At 39.6% G+C, this 15,684-nt stretch overlaps 1 protein-coding gene across 6 annotated transcripts in view; it reads right to left on the bottom strand.

Annotated features, from left to right (window-relative positions):
* The window catches only part of FARP1 (FERM, ARH/RhoGEF and pleckstrin domain protein 1), a 155,153-nt gene extending 145,567 nt beyond the window's left edge, over positions 1–9,586 (bottom strand). For 4 of the 6 annotated variants that reach the window (XM_034418288.3, XM_034418305.3, XM_034418311.3 and 1 more), the window contains exon 1: positions 8,426–8,906. The gene's annotated coding sequence lies outside the window, so the exon portion shown is untranslated. Of the gene's footprint in view, positions 1–8,425; positions 8,907–9,306 lie in introns of those variants that run through there. The other 2 variants (XM_087871498.1, XM_087871497.1) reach the window with 2 other exon arrangements.
* Between the last annotated feature and the right edge of the window lie 6,098 nt (positions 9,587–15,684).

Raw genomic sequence — 15,684 nt, 5'->3', positions numbered from 1 at the left:
TTCTGCAAAATTCAGAAATCAATTTGAAGTCGTTTTCTACAAAAGAAAAAAAAAATAAGCCCCAAATTTTAAAAGCATCTCACAATGTTTTAAAAATTAGTAAGAAATGAAGATCATCTTCAGCACTTCCTTTCAAAATTCAATCTGGATTGATTTTCTATCCCATACAATAAGTATGGGAGTGTGTTTGCAAATGTCCAATTTGGCAGTCATATTGAGTATTTCCTTTGAATTCCTGGAAAATATGTTTTCATTTCAAAATGTGACCTCAAAAAATGTCAGTATCCTTTGACTAAACACAGCTGTTTCACACAATTATATTCTTTTCCTCAACACTTACAGTGTAATTTATCTAGTATAATAGGACTTCTTTAGCTCACCATATCAAAAAGCAAACACAAAAAAAATTGAAAAATTATTTTAAAAACATAGGGAAAGTATTATAAAATATAAATGGCAAAACAGAATGCAGATCACATCTCATGAATAATAGGTTTGTGAGACATTATTTTCTGCAGTGCACATATTTCCTTTTTTCCCATCCTTTTGTAAAACAAATTTCTGAAATATAATATCCTGGAAAACTTCCTTATGGAAAATGATCCCAAACATCAATTCTTTCAATTCTTTTCACCTCTTGGAAAGCTACAATATTTTCTCAGGGGTATTCTAATTCATTTATATTACATTTTTAATAATAAAAAAAGTGTCTGGCACTATATGAGGATGGTATTACTGTCATTCCATCCTTGGTTGTAAGGATAGTCGTCAGCCATTCAGTTGGGTGTGACCCTCAGCCACTCTATGGATCAGCAATCTCCATGACTTTCTTTGTCACACTGCATCCTTCAGATCTGTCATGGTCCTCCCAGTGTTCTTTAGTGTCCAACAAGAGGGTATTAGAGTAGTTCCTTCTCCTTTTTCTATCACTCCCAGCATGATTGACTTTTCAAGTCAGCTCGCATGATATGCTCAAAGTATAACAACCTCTGTTTGGCAATCCTGGCTTCAAGTGATATTTTTGGTGAGGCTCCGTCTAGGACTTCTTTGTTTGTTATTTTTGCAGTCCATGGGATTTGTAATAGTCACCTCCAGCACCATAGTTCAAAGGCATCCACCTTTCTCTTATCTGCCTTTTTAGGGTCCAAGTTTCATAATCATGGGTAGCAATTTAGAAAAATTATTGCATTCAATAATCTGCATTTAGCTATATTACAACTCCAGCCTCTTCTATTAAATAGCCAGGGTTGCTGTGACATATGAATTCTGGAGCACCCAAAAGAAAGGCAAGAACAGTAAGTCAGCCTGACATGGGAAGAAAACCCGAAGTTCACATTCTGATACCACTAAGATGCTAGTTTTCCTCTCTATCCAAGTAGCACACAATGTCTTTATTCATTTCACCAATATCAAAGTATGCCATGGGAAAAACATTTCACCATTAATGGTAGCGTACAAAGCTGTCTGTAACGTCCTATAGTTACATAGCTTGCCAAAACGATATTTGGTTCAGTGGCCGTTGTTTATAACAGTTTCTGTTGAAAGAAGTTTGGAATTTGCAGAAAATTACAGCAAGCCAGAGCAATAAATCAGTTCATTCATTAAGATTCAGAAAAGATATGTGTTTGATTCCAAGACCTCTATTTACACAATAGCAGGGGGAAATCAGCCAATTCTTCCTCCTTCTATAACTTCCAAGCACACCAAAGGGATTGAGAAGGTTAGAAAATATCATTCCACAAATCATAAGCATGCTTTACATGGAAATATGGTTACACTCAGTTCATCTTGATTTCTTCTAGCCTCCAACTAAGGAATACCAGTATAAGATCTCTGCCATCCTTTGTATAGTTAGAGATTTCCAAAACATTGCAAATCAGTAACAAATATAAGCAGGATATAAACACAAAGCTAACACTATTTGAATAAAAACTGCACCAGCACATATTTTGTCTCTGCATACCACAACAATTAAAAGGATGTTCTGGGCTACTAATCAGTTATCAAATAATTTGGGAGTAATGTATCAAAAGTAGCACTGAGAAATGAGCAATGAAACTTTCAAATAAAGACTCATAAAGGAAGACTACCATATAAGTTGCATTTTAAGAGTATAAAAACCTGGACTCTTTGGAGGTAAACATTTCACATGTATCATACTGGATAATGGAGCACTTAAGAGTGACATCACCAGGCAAGAACACAAGTTACTGGACAAATGTACTTAAAGAACTAGCTAGGAACATATTCTATGCTATAATTAAAGGTAATGCACTTGCTTCAACTAAGCAATTTTAAGTCCAGTGAGAGTCGTATCACAGGAAAGTTCATTTCCATGCTTATCTCTGTGGATCAGGTACTGGGCTATGAATTCCATTACATGCCTCCTGGCACTACTCTTCTGTCTATTGTGCATATACATTATTTAGAAAACATGCATATAGTCCAAAAAAGATAGCTCAGTGTAACTTGTTTGTAATGTCACTTGTTTGAAATATGGGGGGAAATGCTGAATTTATACACATAGTGTTGGGGAACATAGAGTTTCACTTGGATTGCCATCACCTCTACATAAATTACCAATATTGAAGCATTCCGACAGTATGTAATCCAGAGGTGGGTTTCAGCAGGTTCTGACCAGTTTTGGAGAACTGGTAGAGGACATTTTGAGTAGTTTGGAGAACCGGTAGTAAAAATTCGGACTGGCCCCATCCCCATCTATTCTCTGCCTCCCAAGTCCCAGCTGACTGGGAGAAAATGGGAATTTTGCAGTAACTTTCCCCTGGATTGGGGTGGAAATGGATTTTTTACAGTATCCTTCCCCTGCCATGCCCACCAAGCCACGCCACGCCCACAGAACCGGTAGTAAAAATTTTTGAAACCCACCACTGATGTAATCCCATGGTGAGTGTCAGCTGTCATTTTGAATCCTCTAAAATCCTAGAATAGTCCTTCAAGACTAAACATCAGCAAAATGAAAGTAACACTAGAGTGATATCTGTATCATTCTTATATTACTGAGGAGACCTAAATAAAAAATACTGGTTCTCATTAGACGACGATGGATTAATCTTAGCTGCCATTATTACCAATAAGCTTGAAAATGGTTTTTAACAGTGGGTCTAACTGTCATAATCATCAGTCTTACATCAATAGTACATATACTGAATTAGATAATACCAAGTTCAATGCTGCAATCAATAGGAAATTGAGTGTCGTGGTCTTCCAAAGTTATATCAAATAGATGTAAATAATGTAATACAATTTTTTTAAAAAATCTTCACATTCCTTCTAAATACTTTACTTCCAGAAAAGATTGAGAGAGATGCAAAATCTGCAGTTGGGTGGAGGGAAAGAAAGGAAAAGAAAAACTCTTCCCCATTATATACCCTGGTTAATCTGAGCCATGAAGAAACTGTGATCTGTTAGCAGTTCTTCTATCACAGTGTGGTGAGCTACAGGGACGATCTTAGAGAAATTGTGTGGTGACTGCTACAAAAACACAATTACAGGTAGTCCTGGATTTACAACAGTTCTTTTAGTGGCTATTTAAAGTTACAATAGCATTTAAAAAAATGATTTATGACCGTTTTCACACTTACGGCCATTGCAGCAACCCCAAGGTCATGTGATCCAAATTCAGAGGCTTGGCTCATATTTATGACAGTTGCAGTGTCCTGGGGTCACGGGATCAACTTTTGTGGCCTTCTGACAAGCAAAGTCAATGACGAAGCCAGATTCACTTAACAACTGTGTTACTAACTTTAACCATTGCAGTGATTCATTTAGAACTGTGGCAAAAAAGGTTGTAAAATGGAGCAAAATTCACTTAATTTTCTTAATATATTTTATGATATAATATCTATCTCTGCTTTTGATCTCCCACTTTGTACAATGTTTATAATAAAATAACATAAAAAAAAACAGAGAAAGCTCAAGAAACACATATTGTACAATTAATATTATCAGGGCAACTTTTCATATGCTCATAAGATGCTCAAGGAAATACTGACTATACACCAGTCTATCCTCAACCATTCAGTTTGCTCAATTCATACATTGCAATAGGCTGTGGTTTGCTCCAGAGACAGAATAAAGCGCAAACCATGTTTGGACTTTCTGTCGAATCCAGCAATCTATAGCTAGTCATGATTTTCATCTCCTTAGTCTTGCTGTGTTTCTTCTGCTACTGTTCCTGGGAAGAGTAATGGTTTTAGGTATTAGTCATCAAAGCAGCAAGCACGAGTCCAGGTTTATGAAGTCATTTTAAAGCAAGATTCCAGTTCTGGTTTGCTGGAAGATTATATATTATATAGTCAATGCAGATTCCAGTCCAATTAAACACTGAATTCAGCTACACTAATTAATTAATTCAGTTAAGCTTCCTTAAGACCCATGATACTACATTATATGTAATCTGATTACTTAAACATCAAACTGCAGAGTAATATTTTTAATGTGAGCACATTACTGTTTGCCATACTTTTACTAGCAAAAGAATTTGGAGAGACTGTTAAAAAACAGCATTGTAATATTATTTAAACTGGGTCATAGCCAACATCAACGGCTTCTCCCAAGGTTTATGTTGGATGCTTTACAACAAGAATGCATACTAAAAAGTTAAAATACAAATAATCAAATAATCCTAGGGCCTAAGTACCGGTAGTTATCTTCTCATTCCCCAAAGACCTATTAATTTGAAAGTAACCTTGAGATCATGACTGAAAAGCTCATTACATTCAGTGTATCATGCTTCGGTTAAAGAATGTCAAAAGCAATAAATGCTTTTTTGCTTTTTTTTAAAAGGAAGGGAATAAAACTAAACAATCTTTATTTTTCATATTGAAATAACTATCATGTATGTGTGAAACTTCCGAGAGGTGCTTTGTTTCAATCATACCTTTCATAAAGCAATGCCTTGACAGGACTCTACAAACTGAAGTCCCTTCTGTCCTTCCAGAGGAGCCAGCATAGCACATGAAAGCAATTACTTTGCTGGCCCTTCCTTGAGTTTCTCTATTTTGTCCTACAGAAGACCTTTGTCTCTTCATTACATCCTTTCTCCCAAAAGCAAATTCAATAGACTCACTGGTTGTCCTGACTTAGTACTTTCTCGGTTGCATTTATATCCTACCTTTTCTGAAGGTATTTATACAGAGGCTTTCCTCTTGGTTTTATTTTTGAAACAACAATGCTGCAAAATAAGTTGGGCTAAGGAAGGGAGACTGACCCAGTCACATAGCAAATTGTACAAGGGAATTCAAATCTAGAGCCACTTATTTTTTCAAGAGAACAAAAATGGAATTCGTTTCAAAGAGATTCAAAACCTGTGTGCATTTTGGCTGTGAAGAAACTAGTCTGCACCATCCTAGAAACTCTAGTCTTGCTCGCTTTCAAACTTCTTTGCATCCAGTTTGTAATATTTGTGCCTCATTAGATAGTTTGTTGTATGGGAAGTATCCTAGTTATGACAAACTGCAATTACACTGACTTACTAGCTAAATATATGTGGAAAAGGATTAATTCATGGAATGTATCTCTGACATGCAGCAGTCATCATAACATATCAATTATTAAGGAGCAGGGCTGCACAGAATGGCAAAACGTATGACTTGCATCCACAGAATAGGCATATCAATGATAGTGGCACAACAAATACCTTAATTCAAAACATTCTAGCTATCTTAAACCTGTTCACTGATAGATGAGAAACATGAAATTCTTTGTGAATGTATTGAATTAACCGGATGCCTAATAGTGTTAAAAATTCCAGTATTCTTTAATCTACTATGCTCCGAATGTTGCCCGTCACACTGTTGGGGATGAGGTTGAGGTCAGATGAAGAGCATTCAGCTGAGAAAGAGTGAAATAGATAATATGGTTTCAGTGGGAGAAGAGCCAGCAGAGTTTTCCAACAATCCTGTTGGACTACAGTGGCATAGAAACCCCAGTAAAAAAATAAAATAAATGACAAATGTCAAGCATCCAAAACATAAGAATGCATTGATAACTTACAAATGATACTAAGTTACCAGCATCTAATAAAAATATCATATTATTTCTTGTCACAGTGCTTTTCCATTCTACTCATTTATCTGTAAACTTCCCAGAGTCACTTAGGTAAATAAAATATCCACTTAATCAGTTTAATTCATTAGGCACAGAATAATTGAGTGATAAGAAAAAAACTTATTTGTGAGGGATCTGAAAGTAGCTCATCTAATTTAGGAGCTGTGTATCATAGTACAATTCATATAATGTGTACAGTCTCACTTGGTGTTCTCCAGATGTTTGGATTTCAATTCTTATTCATTCCCATGCAATCTAGTAACAGGGAGTTGTCCAAAACTTTTGAAGGGCATCAAGTTCAGAAGGGTTGCCCAATGAAATATATTTCATTTCTACTGACATCTGAAATATACCTATGACTAGAATATAGGCGTGTATTCTAGTCCACTGCATGCAATTACAGGAATTCTTCCATTTTGTAACTTCCACCATTGTTCTGCTCAGTTTTCAAATTCACAAATATCACTGGTATTAAGTGCCTGGTGCAAATATCAAGATATGATGTCTTTCACTAAACTGAAAGCTGTTGCACTTTTAATAGGTTACACCATTGCTTCCCCAGGATAGAATGGTTTTTTTTAAAGGAAAGATTTGGCTTCTGGTCAACCACTTCAAGGTCAAGCTAAAAGGTTTCAATACCAGAAGCAGAATATAACCCAATGCAGCTTTTGCCTAATAATTAACAAAGCGAGACACAATCCACCAGAAAATTACTCAGAACATCTGATATATATTTGAGGTGTCCTGGCCCTGAACATCAAAATCTTCATTATGTCAGAACAATAATTTGGGATTCCAACTTCAGCTGGGGCTACACAAGAATAAATAAAAATGAGATCCAGACAGCTGTGAGGAAAGAAGAAATATTTATTCCTAAAAGCAAAACAGTTTGCCTTTAGTGGCAGGCTGCAGAGAAATGGGGTACAGCAGCAGATTTTTAGAGGGGGAGCTTGTCCAGGGTGAAGTGTCTATGTGACACCTGAGGGGCATGTGTGTGTAGGTATGTTTACTCTTGTGAACATGCAGTTCCTTTGGAAAACCTAATTAACTGTGTTTGCAATTGATATGCAGATTGGATCTGGGTAACTTGTTTGGGGTTTGAGGAAGTTTGCTAATTTTAGTTGATTCACTTAGTTTCAAATTTGACTGTCAATTATCCAGCAAGGACACTGATTCTCAGACCATTATGGATCCTGTTAATATCTTAAGGGAAGATGGAAACAGCATAAAGAATAAAATATATTTGGATATAAAACTTCTCACAAATGTTATGTCCCTTTGCCTTCTCCTGCCCGCCAAAAACACTCAAGTTCCAACCACCCACAGGACCTGGCCCCAAACCGTCCACCTTTTACCTTGACTCTCTGTACAAAGCCAGTTCTGCTCAGCCCCGCTACCAGGGTCACTTCTGCCCTTCCCACAACACATTTTCCAAAGTCCTGATCAGCTTCCCTTCCCAGGGAAGTCGACAGTCAACCTTTCACTATGACACCACAGAGAGACCCAGGTCTGGTTTCTCACACCCAGGACAATCTCCCTCACCTTCCTTTGTGCCCAGCCCCACTTGACAAATTCCCTGTGTGTCCAAACACACTTGGCCAATAAAGAATTCTATTCAATTCTATTCTGACCGAAGAGGGGGGAATAGTCAGGATGGTCATAAGTGTGTGTCTCTGTCTGAAGAGTGATCAGGTGTAAAGGACTTGGGGGGGGGAAAGAGGGAGGCTCGGATGATGTCGCCCCCTCCTCCTGGTGGAGCTCTTGCCTCACAATCAGGAGGTTGTGAGTTCGATCCTAGGTAGAGGCAGATGTAGGGTCTCCTGCTTGGGCAGGGGGTTGGACTAGATGACCTGCAAAGGTCCCTTCCAACTCTGTGAAATCTGAATCCACCCATCGGCGGTCTATCCTGCAAAGAGCAAAGGGGGCGGGGAGAGCGAAGTCAGGGGAGCCGGGAGCGAAGGCCCTTCCCGCGAACAAGTTCCGAATCCCAGAGAAACAAAAGGCACCAACTTCGCAAAGTAGTCTTTGCTTACCAAGCCCAGGGCGGGGCGGGGATGTTCTGGAGAGCGGGGGAAAAGAGACCAACGCAAACACCTTAGCCTGCTTAAAGCGGATTTGCAGGGCAAGAGATTCTTCCTCCCTCTGCCCCCCCCCCCACTACACACACACACGCCGCTGAAGTGTCGCCGTCCGCTTCTCCCCGCCCCAGGCCGACCCCCGCCAACCAGCCCCTCTCCCCGCGCGCCCCCGGAGCTTCCCCCAAATCCCCCTCCCCATCTCCTCGCCAGCCAGCCGGCGGACGCGCGCGCACCCCAGCCGCTTCTTCCCATTGTTTCCAAGTCCTGCGCCCCCTCACCGTTCGCGGCGCTCCTCTCGGGCTTTTTTTTTTTTTTTTGCTCGTTGTGGCGGCCACCGGCGGCGCAAACAAGTCGGGGTGGCGGTCTCTGGAGGGTCCGAGCCATTAAAGGGTCCTCGAGGAGACGGAGGAGGAGGAGGAGGAGGAGTAGGGGGCGGGTGCGACGGCAGCAGCAGGAGGGCAACGGGGGCAACACCGAGGGTGCGACGGGACCGAGGTCGCCATGGCTGAGACTCGAGAGGAAAGCCAAAAGGCGCCCCGGCCAAAAGGGCGGGAGCGGGAGCTCGAGATGTCCAGCCGAGGCAAGAGTGGGGAAGCGGCGCAGCAGCTCCGGGTGGCTGTGGCTGTGGTCGCCTCCCGCTCCTTCTCCTCCCACTAGCGCTCCGGCCCCCGCCTAAAGGGGAGGCGGGGAGGGAAACCGCGGCGGTGTAGAGCCCCCTCCAGCGTCCGTGGGCGCGTCCTGCCCCCGCTGCACAGCTTCGGCCCCCGCCTCCTCCTCCTCCTCCCAGAAGCACAGCGCCGCCTCAGCCTCGAAGGGCTGGGTCTTCTTTTCCCGTGGAAACCACCTCCTCCCGCTGGACCAAGCTCGGGGGCAGCCCGCGGAGGGAGAGAGGAAGGGAGTGGGGCGGGGGGGGGGGAGCGTGGCGGCTCCGGAGCTCCTTGGACGGCCACGGTGTTTAAGGTGTGCACCTTTCCTGCGCAAAGAGGCGTGGCGGCGGCTACAAGTGTGCCAAGCTTCTACAGAGGGGGCAGCGCGGGATTGAATCCGGTACAAAGCTGGAACAAAGGGAAACGGATCGGGACGGTCAGCGCGGGCGGCTCCGGGTCCCGCAAGCCTGGCTGAAGACGCCACCACCACCCATCCGACAGAAACTCCTCACCTCCTCTGGAGGAAACCCGATCAAAATGTTACTTCTAACGCTGTTGAAAAGCGAAGGTCGTTTACCGTCTGACACTCCCAGAATGTTACAAGGGGTCCAGAGTAGCGTATCTTTCCCTAGGTGACGTTTCCCGCTTTTTTTTTTTTAGTTTCTACACCGACAGATCCTAGAATTATCAGTCCCAAGGGGTGTGTGTGTGTGTGTGTGTGTGTGTGTGTGTGTGTGTGTGTGGCTTGCCAAGATTTCCTTCCCGAACAATGATCTGTGATAAGAGAAAATTGCACTGGGTAGGAAATGGGAGGTGACTGGAAAGCAGCAGTGTCTGGTTTGAGAATGAGGCAGATTGGTTCCCCCCATACAAGCTTTATTGGCAAGCATGCATACTGAAAAATACATTAAGCTACTTTATTTATTTATTTAAGGGATACATGGATGTGTAACTCCACAGCAGTAGTGTGGTTAAAGTATTTTTAGATTGTGCCAGGAGCTGTCCAGAATCCCCTGGCCTGACATGTTCTCAGAATGGCAGTTCTAGATAGCACTGCCCAAAAGGTGTGGTGAAATTGTTTTGTTTTGTTCTCTTTAACAATGTTTGTCTGCAGAGAAGAATGGAAGAACGTCGAAGAAAGCGAAGTTTGCTAATTAAAAAAAATGCTTCCTGAATCCATTGTGAAATTCTATAATTAAAGTACAATTGAAGCACATTTTCTTCAATTGAAGAAAAGAAAAGAAAAGAAATGGAAGCACTTTTGTACATTTCTTCAGTGATTGGATATTTAACCTATATATGTTTGTAAATGGTTATTAATTTTCCCTTCACTGCATAATAGCATCTCACCTTTGAGGATCAATTTATTGCAATATAAATCATGCTTCAGGATGAGGATGTGTAGCTTTGCTTGATAAAATAAAAGCTCACTTTAGGCTGCAATTGAATGCCAATTTACCTAGAAGAAACATGCTACATCTGAATCCAATGAGTGTTGTAGCCGAACATATATAAATTATCAACCAAAAATCTTGTTCACAACAGTTTGCAGTATCTAAAGAAAATCAGAAATCGAAGAAAACAATTCTCTCCTGTTTTTAACACCTGATATACAGAAGCATTGGAGATAATAGCATATTGTTCAGCATATTATTGAAAACCAACTATAAAGAACTCAAGTTTTTCCCCCTAGGGTAGGCAATAAAAAAAAACCCTGTTATGCTTAATGGTTAAGGTGTTAAAATCTTAAAACTAGGAGAATGGAGCTCATTCTCAATTATTTTCATTTTACTTAACTTACAGAGTTGTGAGGAAAAGTGAGAGGGTAGGGCATTCTGTACACTACTTTGAGTTCCTGAATCAATGTATGCTGCAAATCTAATAAAATGGTAGCAGTTCAGGTTTTCTGAATACATCTTTTCTTGCTGGGAACATCAATGCTACTGAATTACCGGTCAGATTAGTCAGTGAGTGTTGGATCTGACAAATCTTAGGATTTTGCATACACTTGCTTTTTCCCCTGATCAGCTACTAATCTGCTTCATTGGGCCTATGTGCAATTTAGCAAGGAAATCCTTTTGCCTGACTGAATATGGGTTGTCCTCAACTTACAACCATTCGGTTAGTGACCGGAGTTACAACCACTCTGAAAAAAGTGATATATCACTGTTTTTCACAATTGTTGCAGCATCCCTATGATCACGTGATCAAAATTCGGATGCTTGACAACTGTAGTTGTCATATTTATGACTGTTGCTGTGTCCCAAGTCATCACTTTTTATGACCTCACAAGCAAAGTCAATGAGGAATCCAGATGCACTTAACAACCATGTTATTAACAACTGCAGTGATTCACTTAACTGTGGCAAAGAAGGTCGTAAAATGGGACAAAATTCATTTTAACAAATGTTTCACTTAGCAACAGAAATGTTGGGCTCAATTCAGTGGTGAAATCTAAAATTTGTTACTTCTGTGGGCATGGCTTGGTGCGGGGGTAATGTGACGGTGGGTGTGGCCAATTTTTTTTTTCTTTTAAAACCATTTTTTCTACAACCTCTTTGGAGAAGAGGTTGTAAAAAATGCTTTCAAAAGGCTCTGACGATCCCAGCTGAGTTGCCTGATCGGCAGAGACTTTTTTTCTTTTAAATGCCTCTGACGATCCCAGCTGAGTTGTCTGATCGTTAGAAGCATTTAAAAGAAAGTAAGTCTCTGCTGATCAGGCAACTCAGCTGGGATCGTCAGAGGCATTTAAAAGAAAAAAAGCTTTTTTTTCTTTTAAAAGCCTTTGATGATCCTAGCTAAGCCGCGCGATCATCAGAGGCTTTTTTTTTACTTTTAAAAGCATTTTTTCGGCCGAAGAGGTTGTAGAAAAAATGCTTGAAAAAAAAAAAAGCCTCTGATGATTGTGTGGCTCAGCTGGGCATGGGGGGGGGAGGCGCAGGGATTTTTGTTACTGGTTCTCTGAACCATCCGCCTCCATCGCTACCGGATTGGGCGATCTGGTCCGAACCCCTGGTTCAATTTTGGTTGTAAATCAAGAACTATCTGCAACTAGATTTCCTAAAGGGGAATGTTTTTCTACCTTAACACACACTGTGAATTGCAGAAGTTTCAAAGAAGGAAAACTAGGCATTGAGCTAGTAGCCTATTTTGATTCATTGTGATGTCATTTCTACAGCACAAAGAGCTGTAAAATATATCAAAATACAAAAAATACGTATTATAAGGAAAACTAGGAGAGGACCCTTATTTTTATTTATATGCCTTTATTTTGAATACTTCATATTCCTGAATGTTCAGAGCAATCCAGATCATCATAAAAACAAGAAAATTATCTGAAAATAATAATAAACTGTAATGGCTCTGGTCTCATATACACAAGTTCAAAAATTAATTTCTCAGTTGAAAAATAACAAAGTTAACCTAATCAAAGAGTGGGTTAACAGTTTTACCCAAATTCTTAAAATTCAATTTCATCCAATGGCATCTGTTTTAGCTCTTTTCTTCACTACCCTAATTTTCCAAATTATGTGATAATTCCATTATTCTTCCCATACACAGACAAATCATTGTGCAAACCATTGCCATATCAGTCCCTTATCTGTAATCAGTAAATCATATACCAGTTCTTCTGTTATAAACTTACTGATTTGGGGCTTTCCAAAAACATCCTGGCACCAAAGCAGGCAGGATTTATGCCCAGCTGTTCAACCTTGGACCAAGGCAGAAAAGTACATTAGCTAACAGAAATAGCCTTACCAAAGGCAGTCTTTGTGGCTTTCATAGAATTAAAGATGGCCTTTGATTCTATAGCATGTGAGACTCCAAAGAAAATCAGCTATAACATTGATCATAATCTTAAATTAATATGACTATAGAAAGTACCATGCAAGTTAAGATAAATTGTAAAGGAAAACTAACTAAATCTATCCTTAAGCTAAAAGTATAAAAAGAGGTTGCATTCTAACCCCATTATTGTTAAATGAATATATAAATGATGTGATTGAAACTTTTGCTAAACTAGAATTTCCCGCTGCACTATTTCTTATATTTCTCTATGTTGATGATACCTCCATACTTTTCATAACCCAGGTGAGACTGTTTGGATGCCTTGAAGTATTCTCCTTATTGCCATAGGAAATGGCTTGAGGTCAATCACCCTAAACAAAGGTCTTAATTTTTTCCAGAAAGTGCTTCAAGTCACTGATTAGCTGGAAGATTAATGACAGACCTATTGAGCAAGTGGTAACCTTTAAGTATGCAGGCATTCACTTTCAATCAATTACTCACTGGATCAATCAAGTAACTTTCATGTAAAAGCCCCCAAAGCATTCTTTGTGATCATTAAATATGCATATCAAAATGGTAACAGCTACGTACCAGCAGCTGTCAAATTATTTAAGGCTAAAGTGCTGGGCTCAATGCTATATGGTGCTTAGTTATTTATAACTATTGCAATATATGTGCATTCTTCGTAGTTGCAATTTTTGAAATTAGTCTTGTCTTTAAAATGAGAGCTGTAAAAATAGGAATCTGAATATCAGTCTGTGATACTAACAGAAAATTAATAAACGGGGAGAAAGCTGTTCTTGCTTTAGAAAGATCTAAAATTGGTTTCCTTGAGGAATACAGAAGGCCCAATCTGTTGTATCAGTGCAATGTAAGAAGTAGTTATGGAAAAGCAATTGGGCCTTGGAGATCATTGTGTTTTAAGAGAGATATTCATAAAACCATAAAAGGACCATTAATACCTCTCTCCAGTGTTAACTAAAGTGTCTTGCCCTCATTGGAATAAAAACTGTTGAACCACAACAGAATTTCAAAAATGTGACTGTATGGCATGTCAGTTATTTTATTGGCTTTCCTTTCTTGTTTTGAAAATTACCAGTTCTAATGAAATTGTTTTTTCTTTGCTGTTCTTACATGGCCCTGAGTCTTCATCCTGAGGTGAAGATGAACCAAACTTTTTGATGTTTGGTATTATTTTGTATTGTTTTATTTTCCTAATGCTGGGAACGATTGAGGGAAAAAGAAGAGGACGACAACAGAGAATGGGGTGGCTGGATGGAGTCACTGAAGCCGTCGGCGTGAGTTTAAATTGTCCATGGGGTCGCGATGGGTCGGACACGACTTCACAACTAACAACAATTTTCCTTGTAAATCATCTAGAATCTGATCCAGATGGCGTATACATTTCTTAAATAAAACTAATTTCTACTTCAAGTTAAATTAGAATCCTGATAACTTAATGAGCAGTCATGTAGTCTTTACTTACTGATTTGTTAAATTTACTTGCTGCCTATCTTGCCATGCGGCTACTCTGGGCAGCTCACAAAAATGATTTGCCATTGCCTTCTTCCAGAATATTTATCAACTTCACGGTCTAGATCAGGATTTTTTTGGTGATTTCTCATTCAGAGCCAACCCTATTTAGCTTCCAAATCTAGGTAGGGCCAGACAGGTACTGACCACAAGCTGAGGTGAGCTAGTCATTTCTTCCAAAGGTTAAGGGTGAAATAGCTCTCTTCTCTCTCTCCTACCAGCAAAGTTAAGTTTGGATCTCCCAGTATCGGTTGTCAAGTTTTATTCTGTCCCAGGTGGTTTACTTTGTCCAGGTGTGCAAACAGCAACATAGTTGTTATAAAATTTAACAAGGCATCCTATGGATATAGCTGGGGTGAAACAAATCTGTTCCTGCTGTCATTGGTAAAATCCCATTTTTACTTATTTTGTCAATCCTCACTTTTTATTGTAGTGGAATATTTAGCCAGATATTCTTAAAGAAATATTTTGTTCATTCATCTGTATTTTCCATACTGTGTGATAGTATGGAATAGAATAGGGGGTGTTCTTCCAAGTAAGGTACCTCTCTTAAACTGCACTACCTCCATCTAGTGGCAATAAGCAATACAGAATTGTCACCAAGAGCATTTTACGAGAGGGGGAAAAAAAAGGGAAAATATTTTGCAGAAAGTTGAAAAGTTTTGATAAGGCCATCAGCATTTCATAGAGGTCCACCTCTGTAAATTCTTAGTATTGCTTCCAAAAGTTTCAAACATACAGCCTGCAGAATATGGATTGCCCAGACCAATCTGGCATGTGCCAGAGAACTCTGAAAACCAGAACAGGATACCATTAAAACAGAACCACAAAATTATGAGAAACAAAGATGAGTATCTGCAGAATCAATTAACACAGAAAATAAGTAAAGAGAATTGGGTTTTCCCCTTTTTAATTGATAACACTTTCCAAGTTTCACTGGAAATTAACTAATAGCACAGAATCTAGATTTGTTCTGTAATATCCTATAATGACTAACATATTTGGTCTTCAGGAGTAACTGTTTCAGAAAACAAAACAGATCCCGCTCTGTGCCCTCTGTCACTTCACTCAAAAATATTTATTACTCCAAGTATTTCAATAGAACTTACAGAAAACCCGTTTTATCATTCTAAAATGGCTTACCCTTGGAAACAATGCAGCTATCAATTTACAGGGAATAAACCTCACCGAAGTTAGTGGTGCTTATTTCTAAATTGACATGGAGAGATTTCAGTTAATTGGAAGAATTTTTCTGAACCCTGGAATGCTACAGCACAATATGTAGTGTTGTAGTTAAAACCATGAATTAACAAACACATGAACTGACTGGTAGGCAAGATTGTTCTGGGCCACACCTCCTTTCCACAATAAGTTATTAACTCCTAGAGAGGAAGTACTGCATGCTTATCAGTTGTAAATTACTGACAAATCATATACATATCAAACCAGAACCATTTGTTAGGTTGACTATACTACTTTTGAGGGCAAATGTATGTCCCAGGATAATGATGCAAGATCAAATCTGAGTTGGTTACTAGGACCAGTGATTTACTCTAAGCTTTAGGACT

Source organism: Pantherophis guttatus, chromosome 5 (assembly GCF_059756535.1).
Source record: "Pantherophis guttatus breed Tessera chromosome 5, ASM5975653v1, whole genome shotgun sequence".
Classification (NCBI taxonomy): Eukaryota; Metazoa; Chordata; class Lepidosauria; order Squamata; family Colubridae; genus Pantherophis; species Pantherophis guttatus.
Note: the sequence above shows the minus strand (reverse complement) of the source record. Positions and strands in the feature narration are given on the sequence as shown.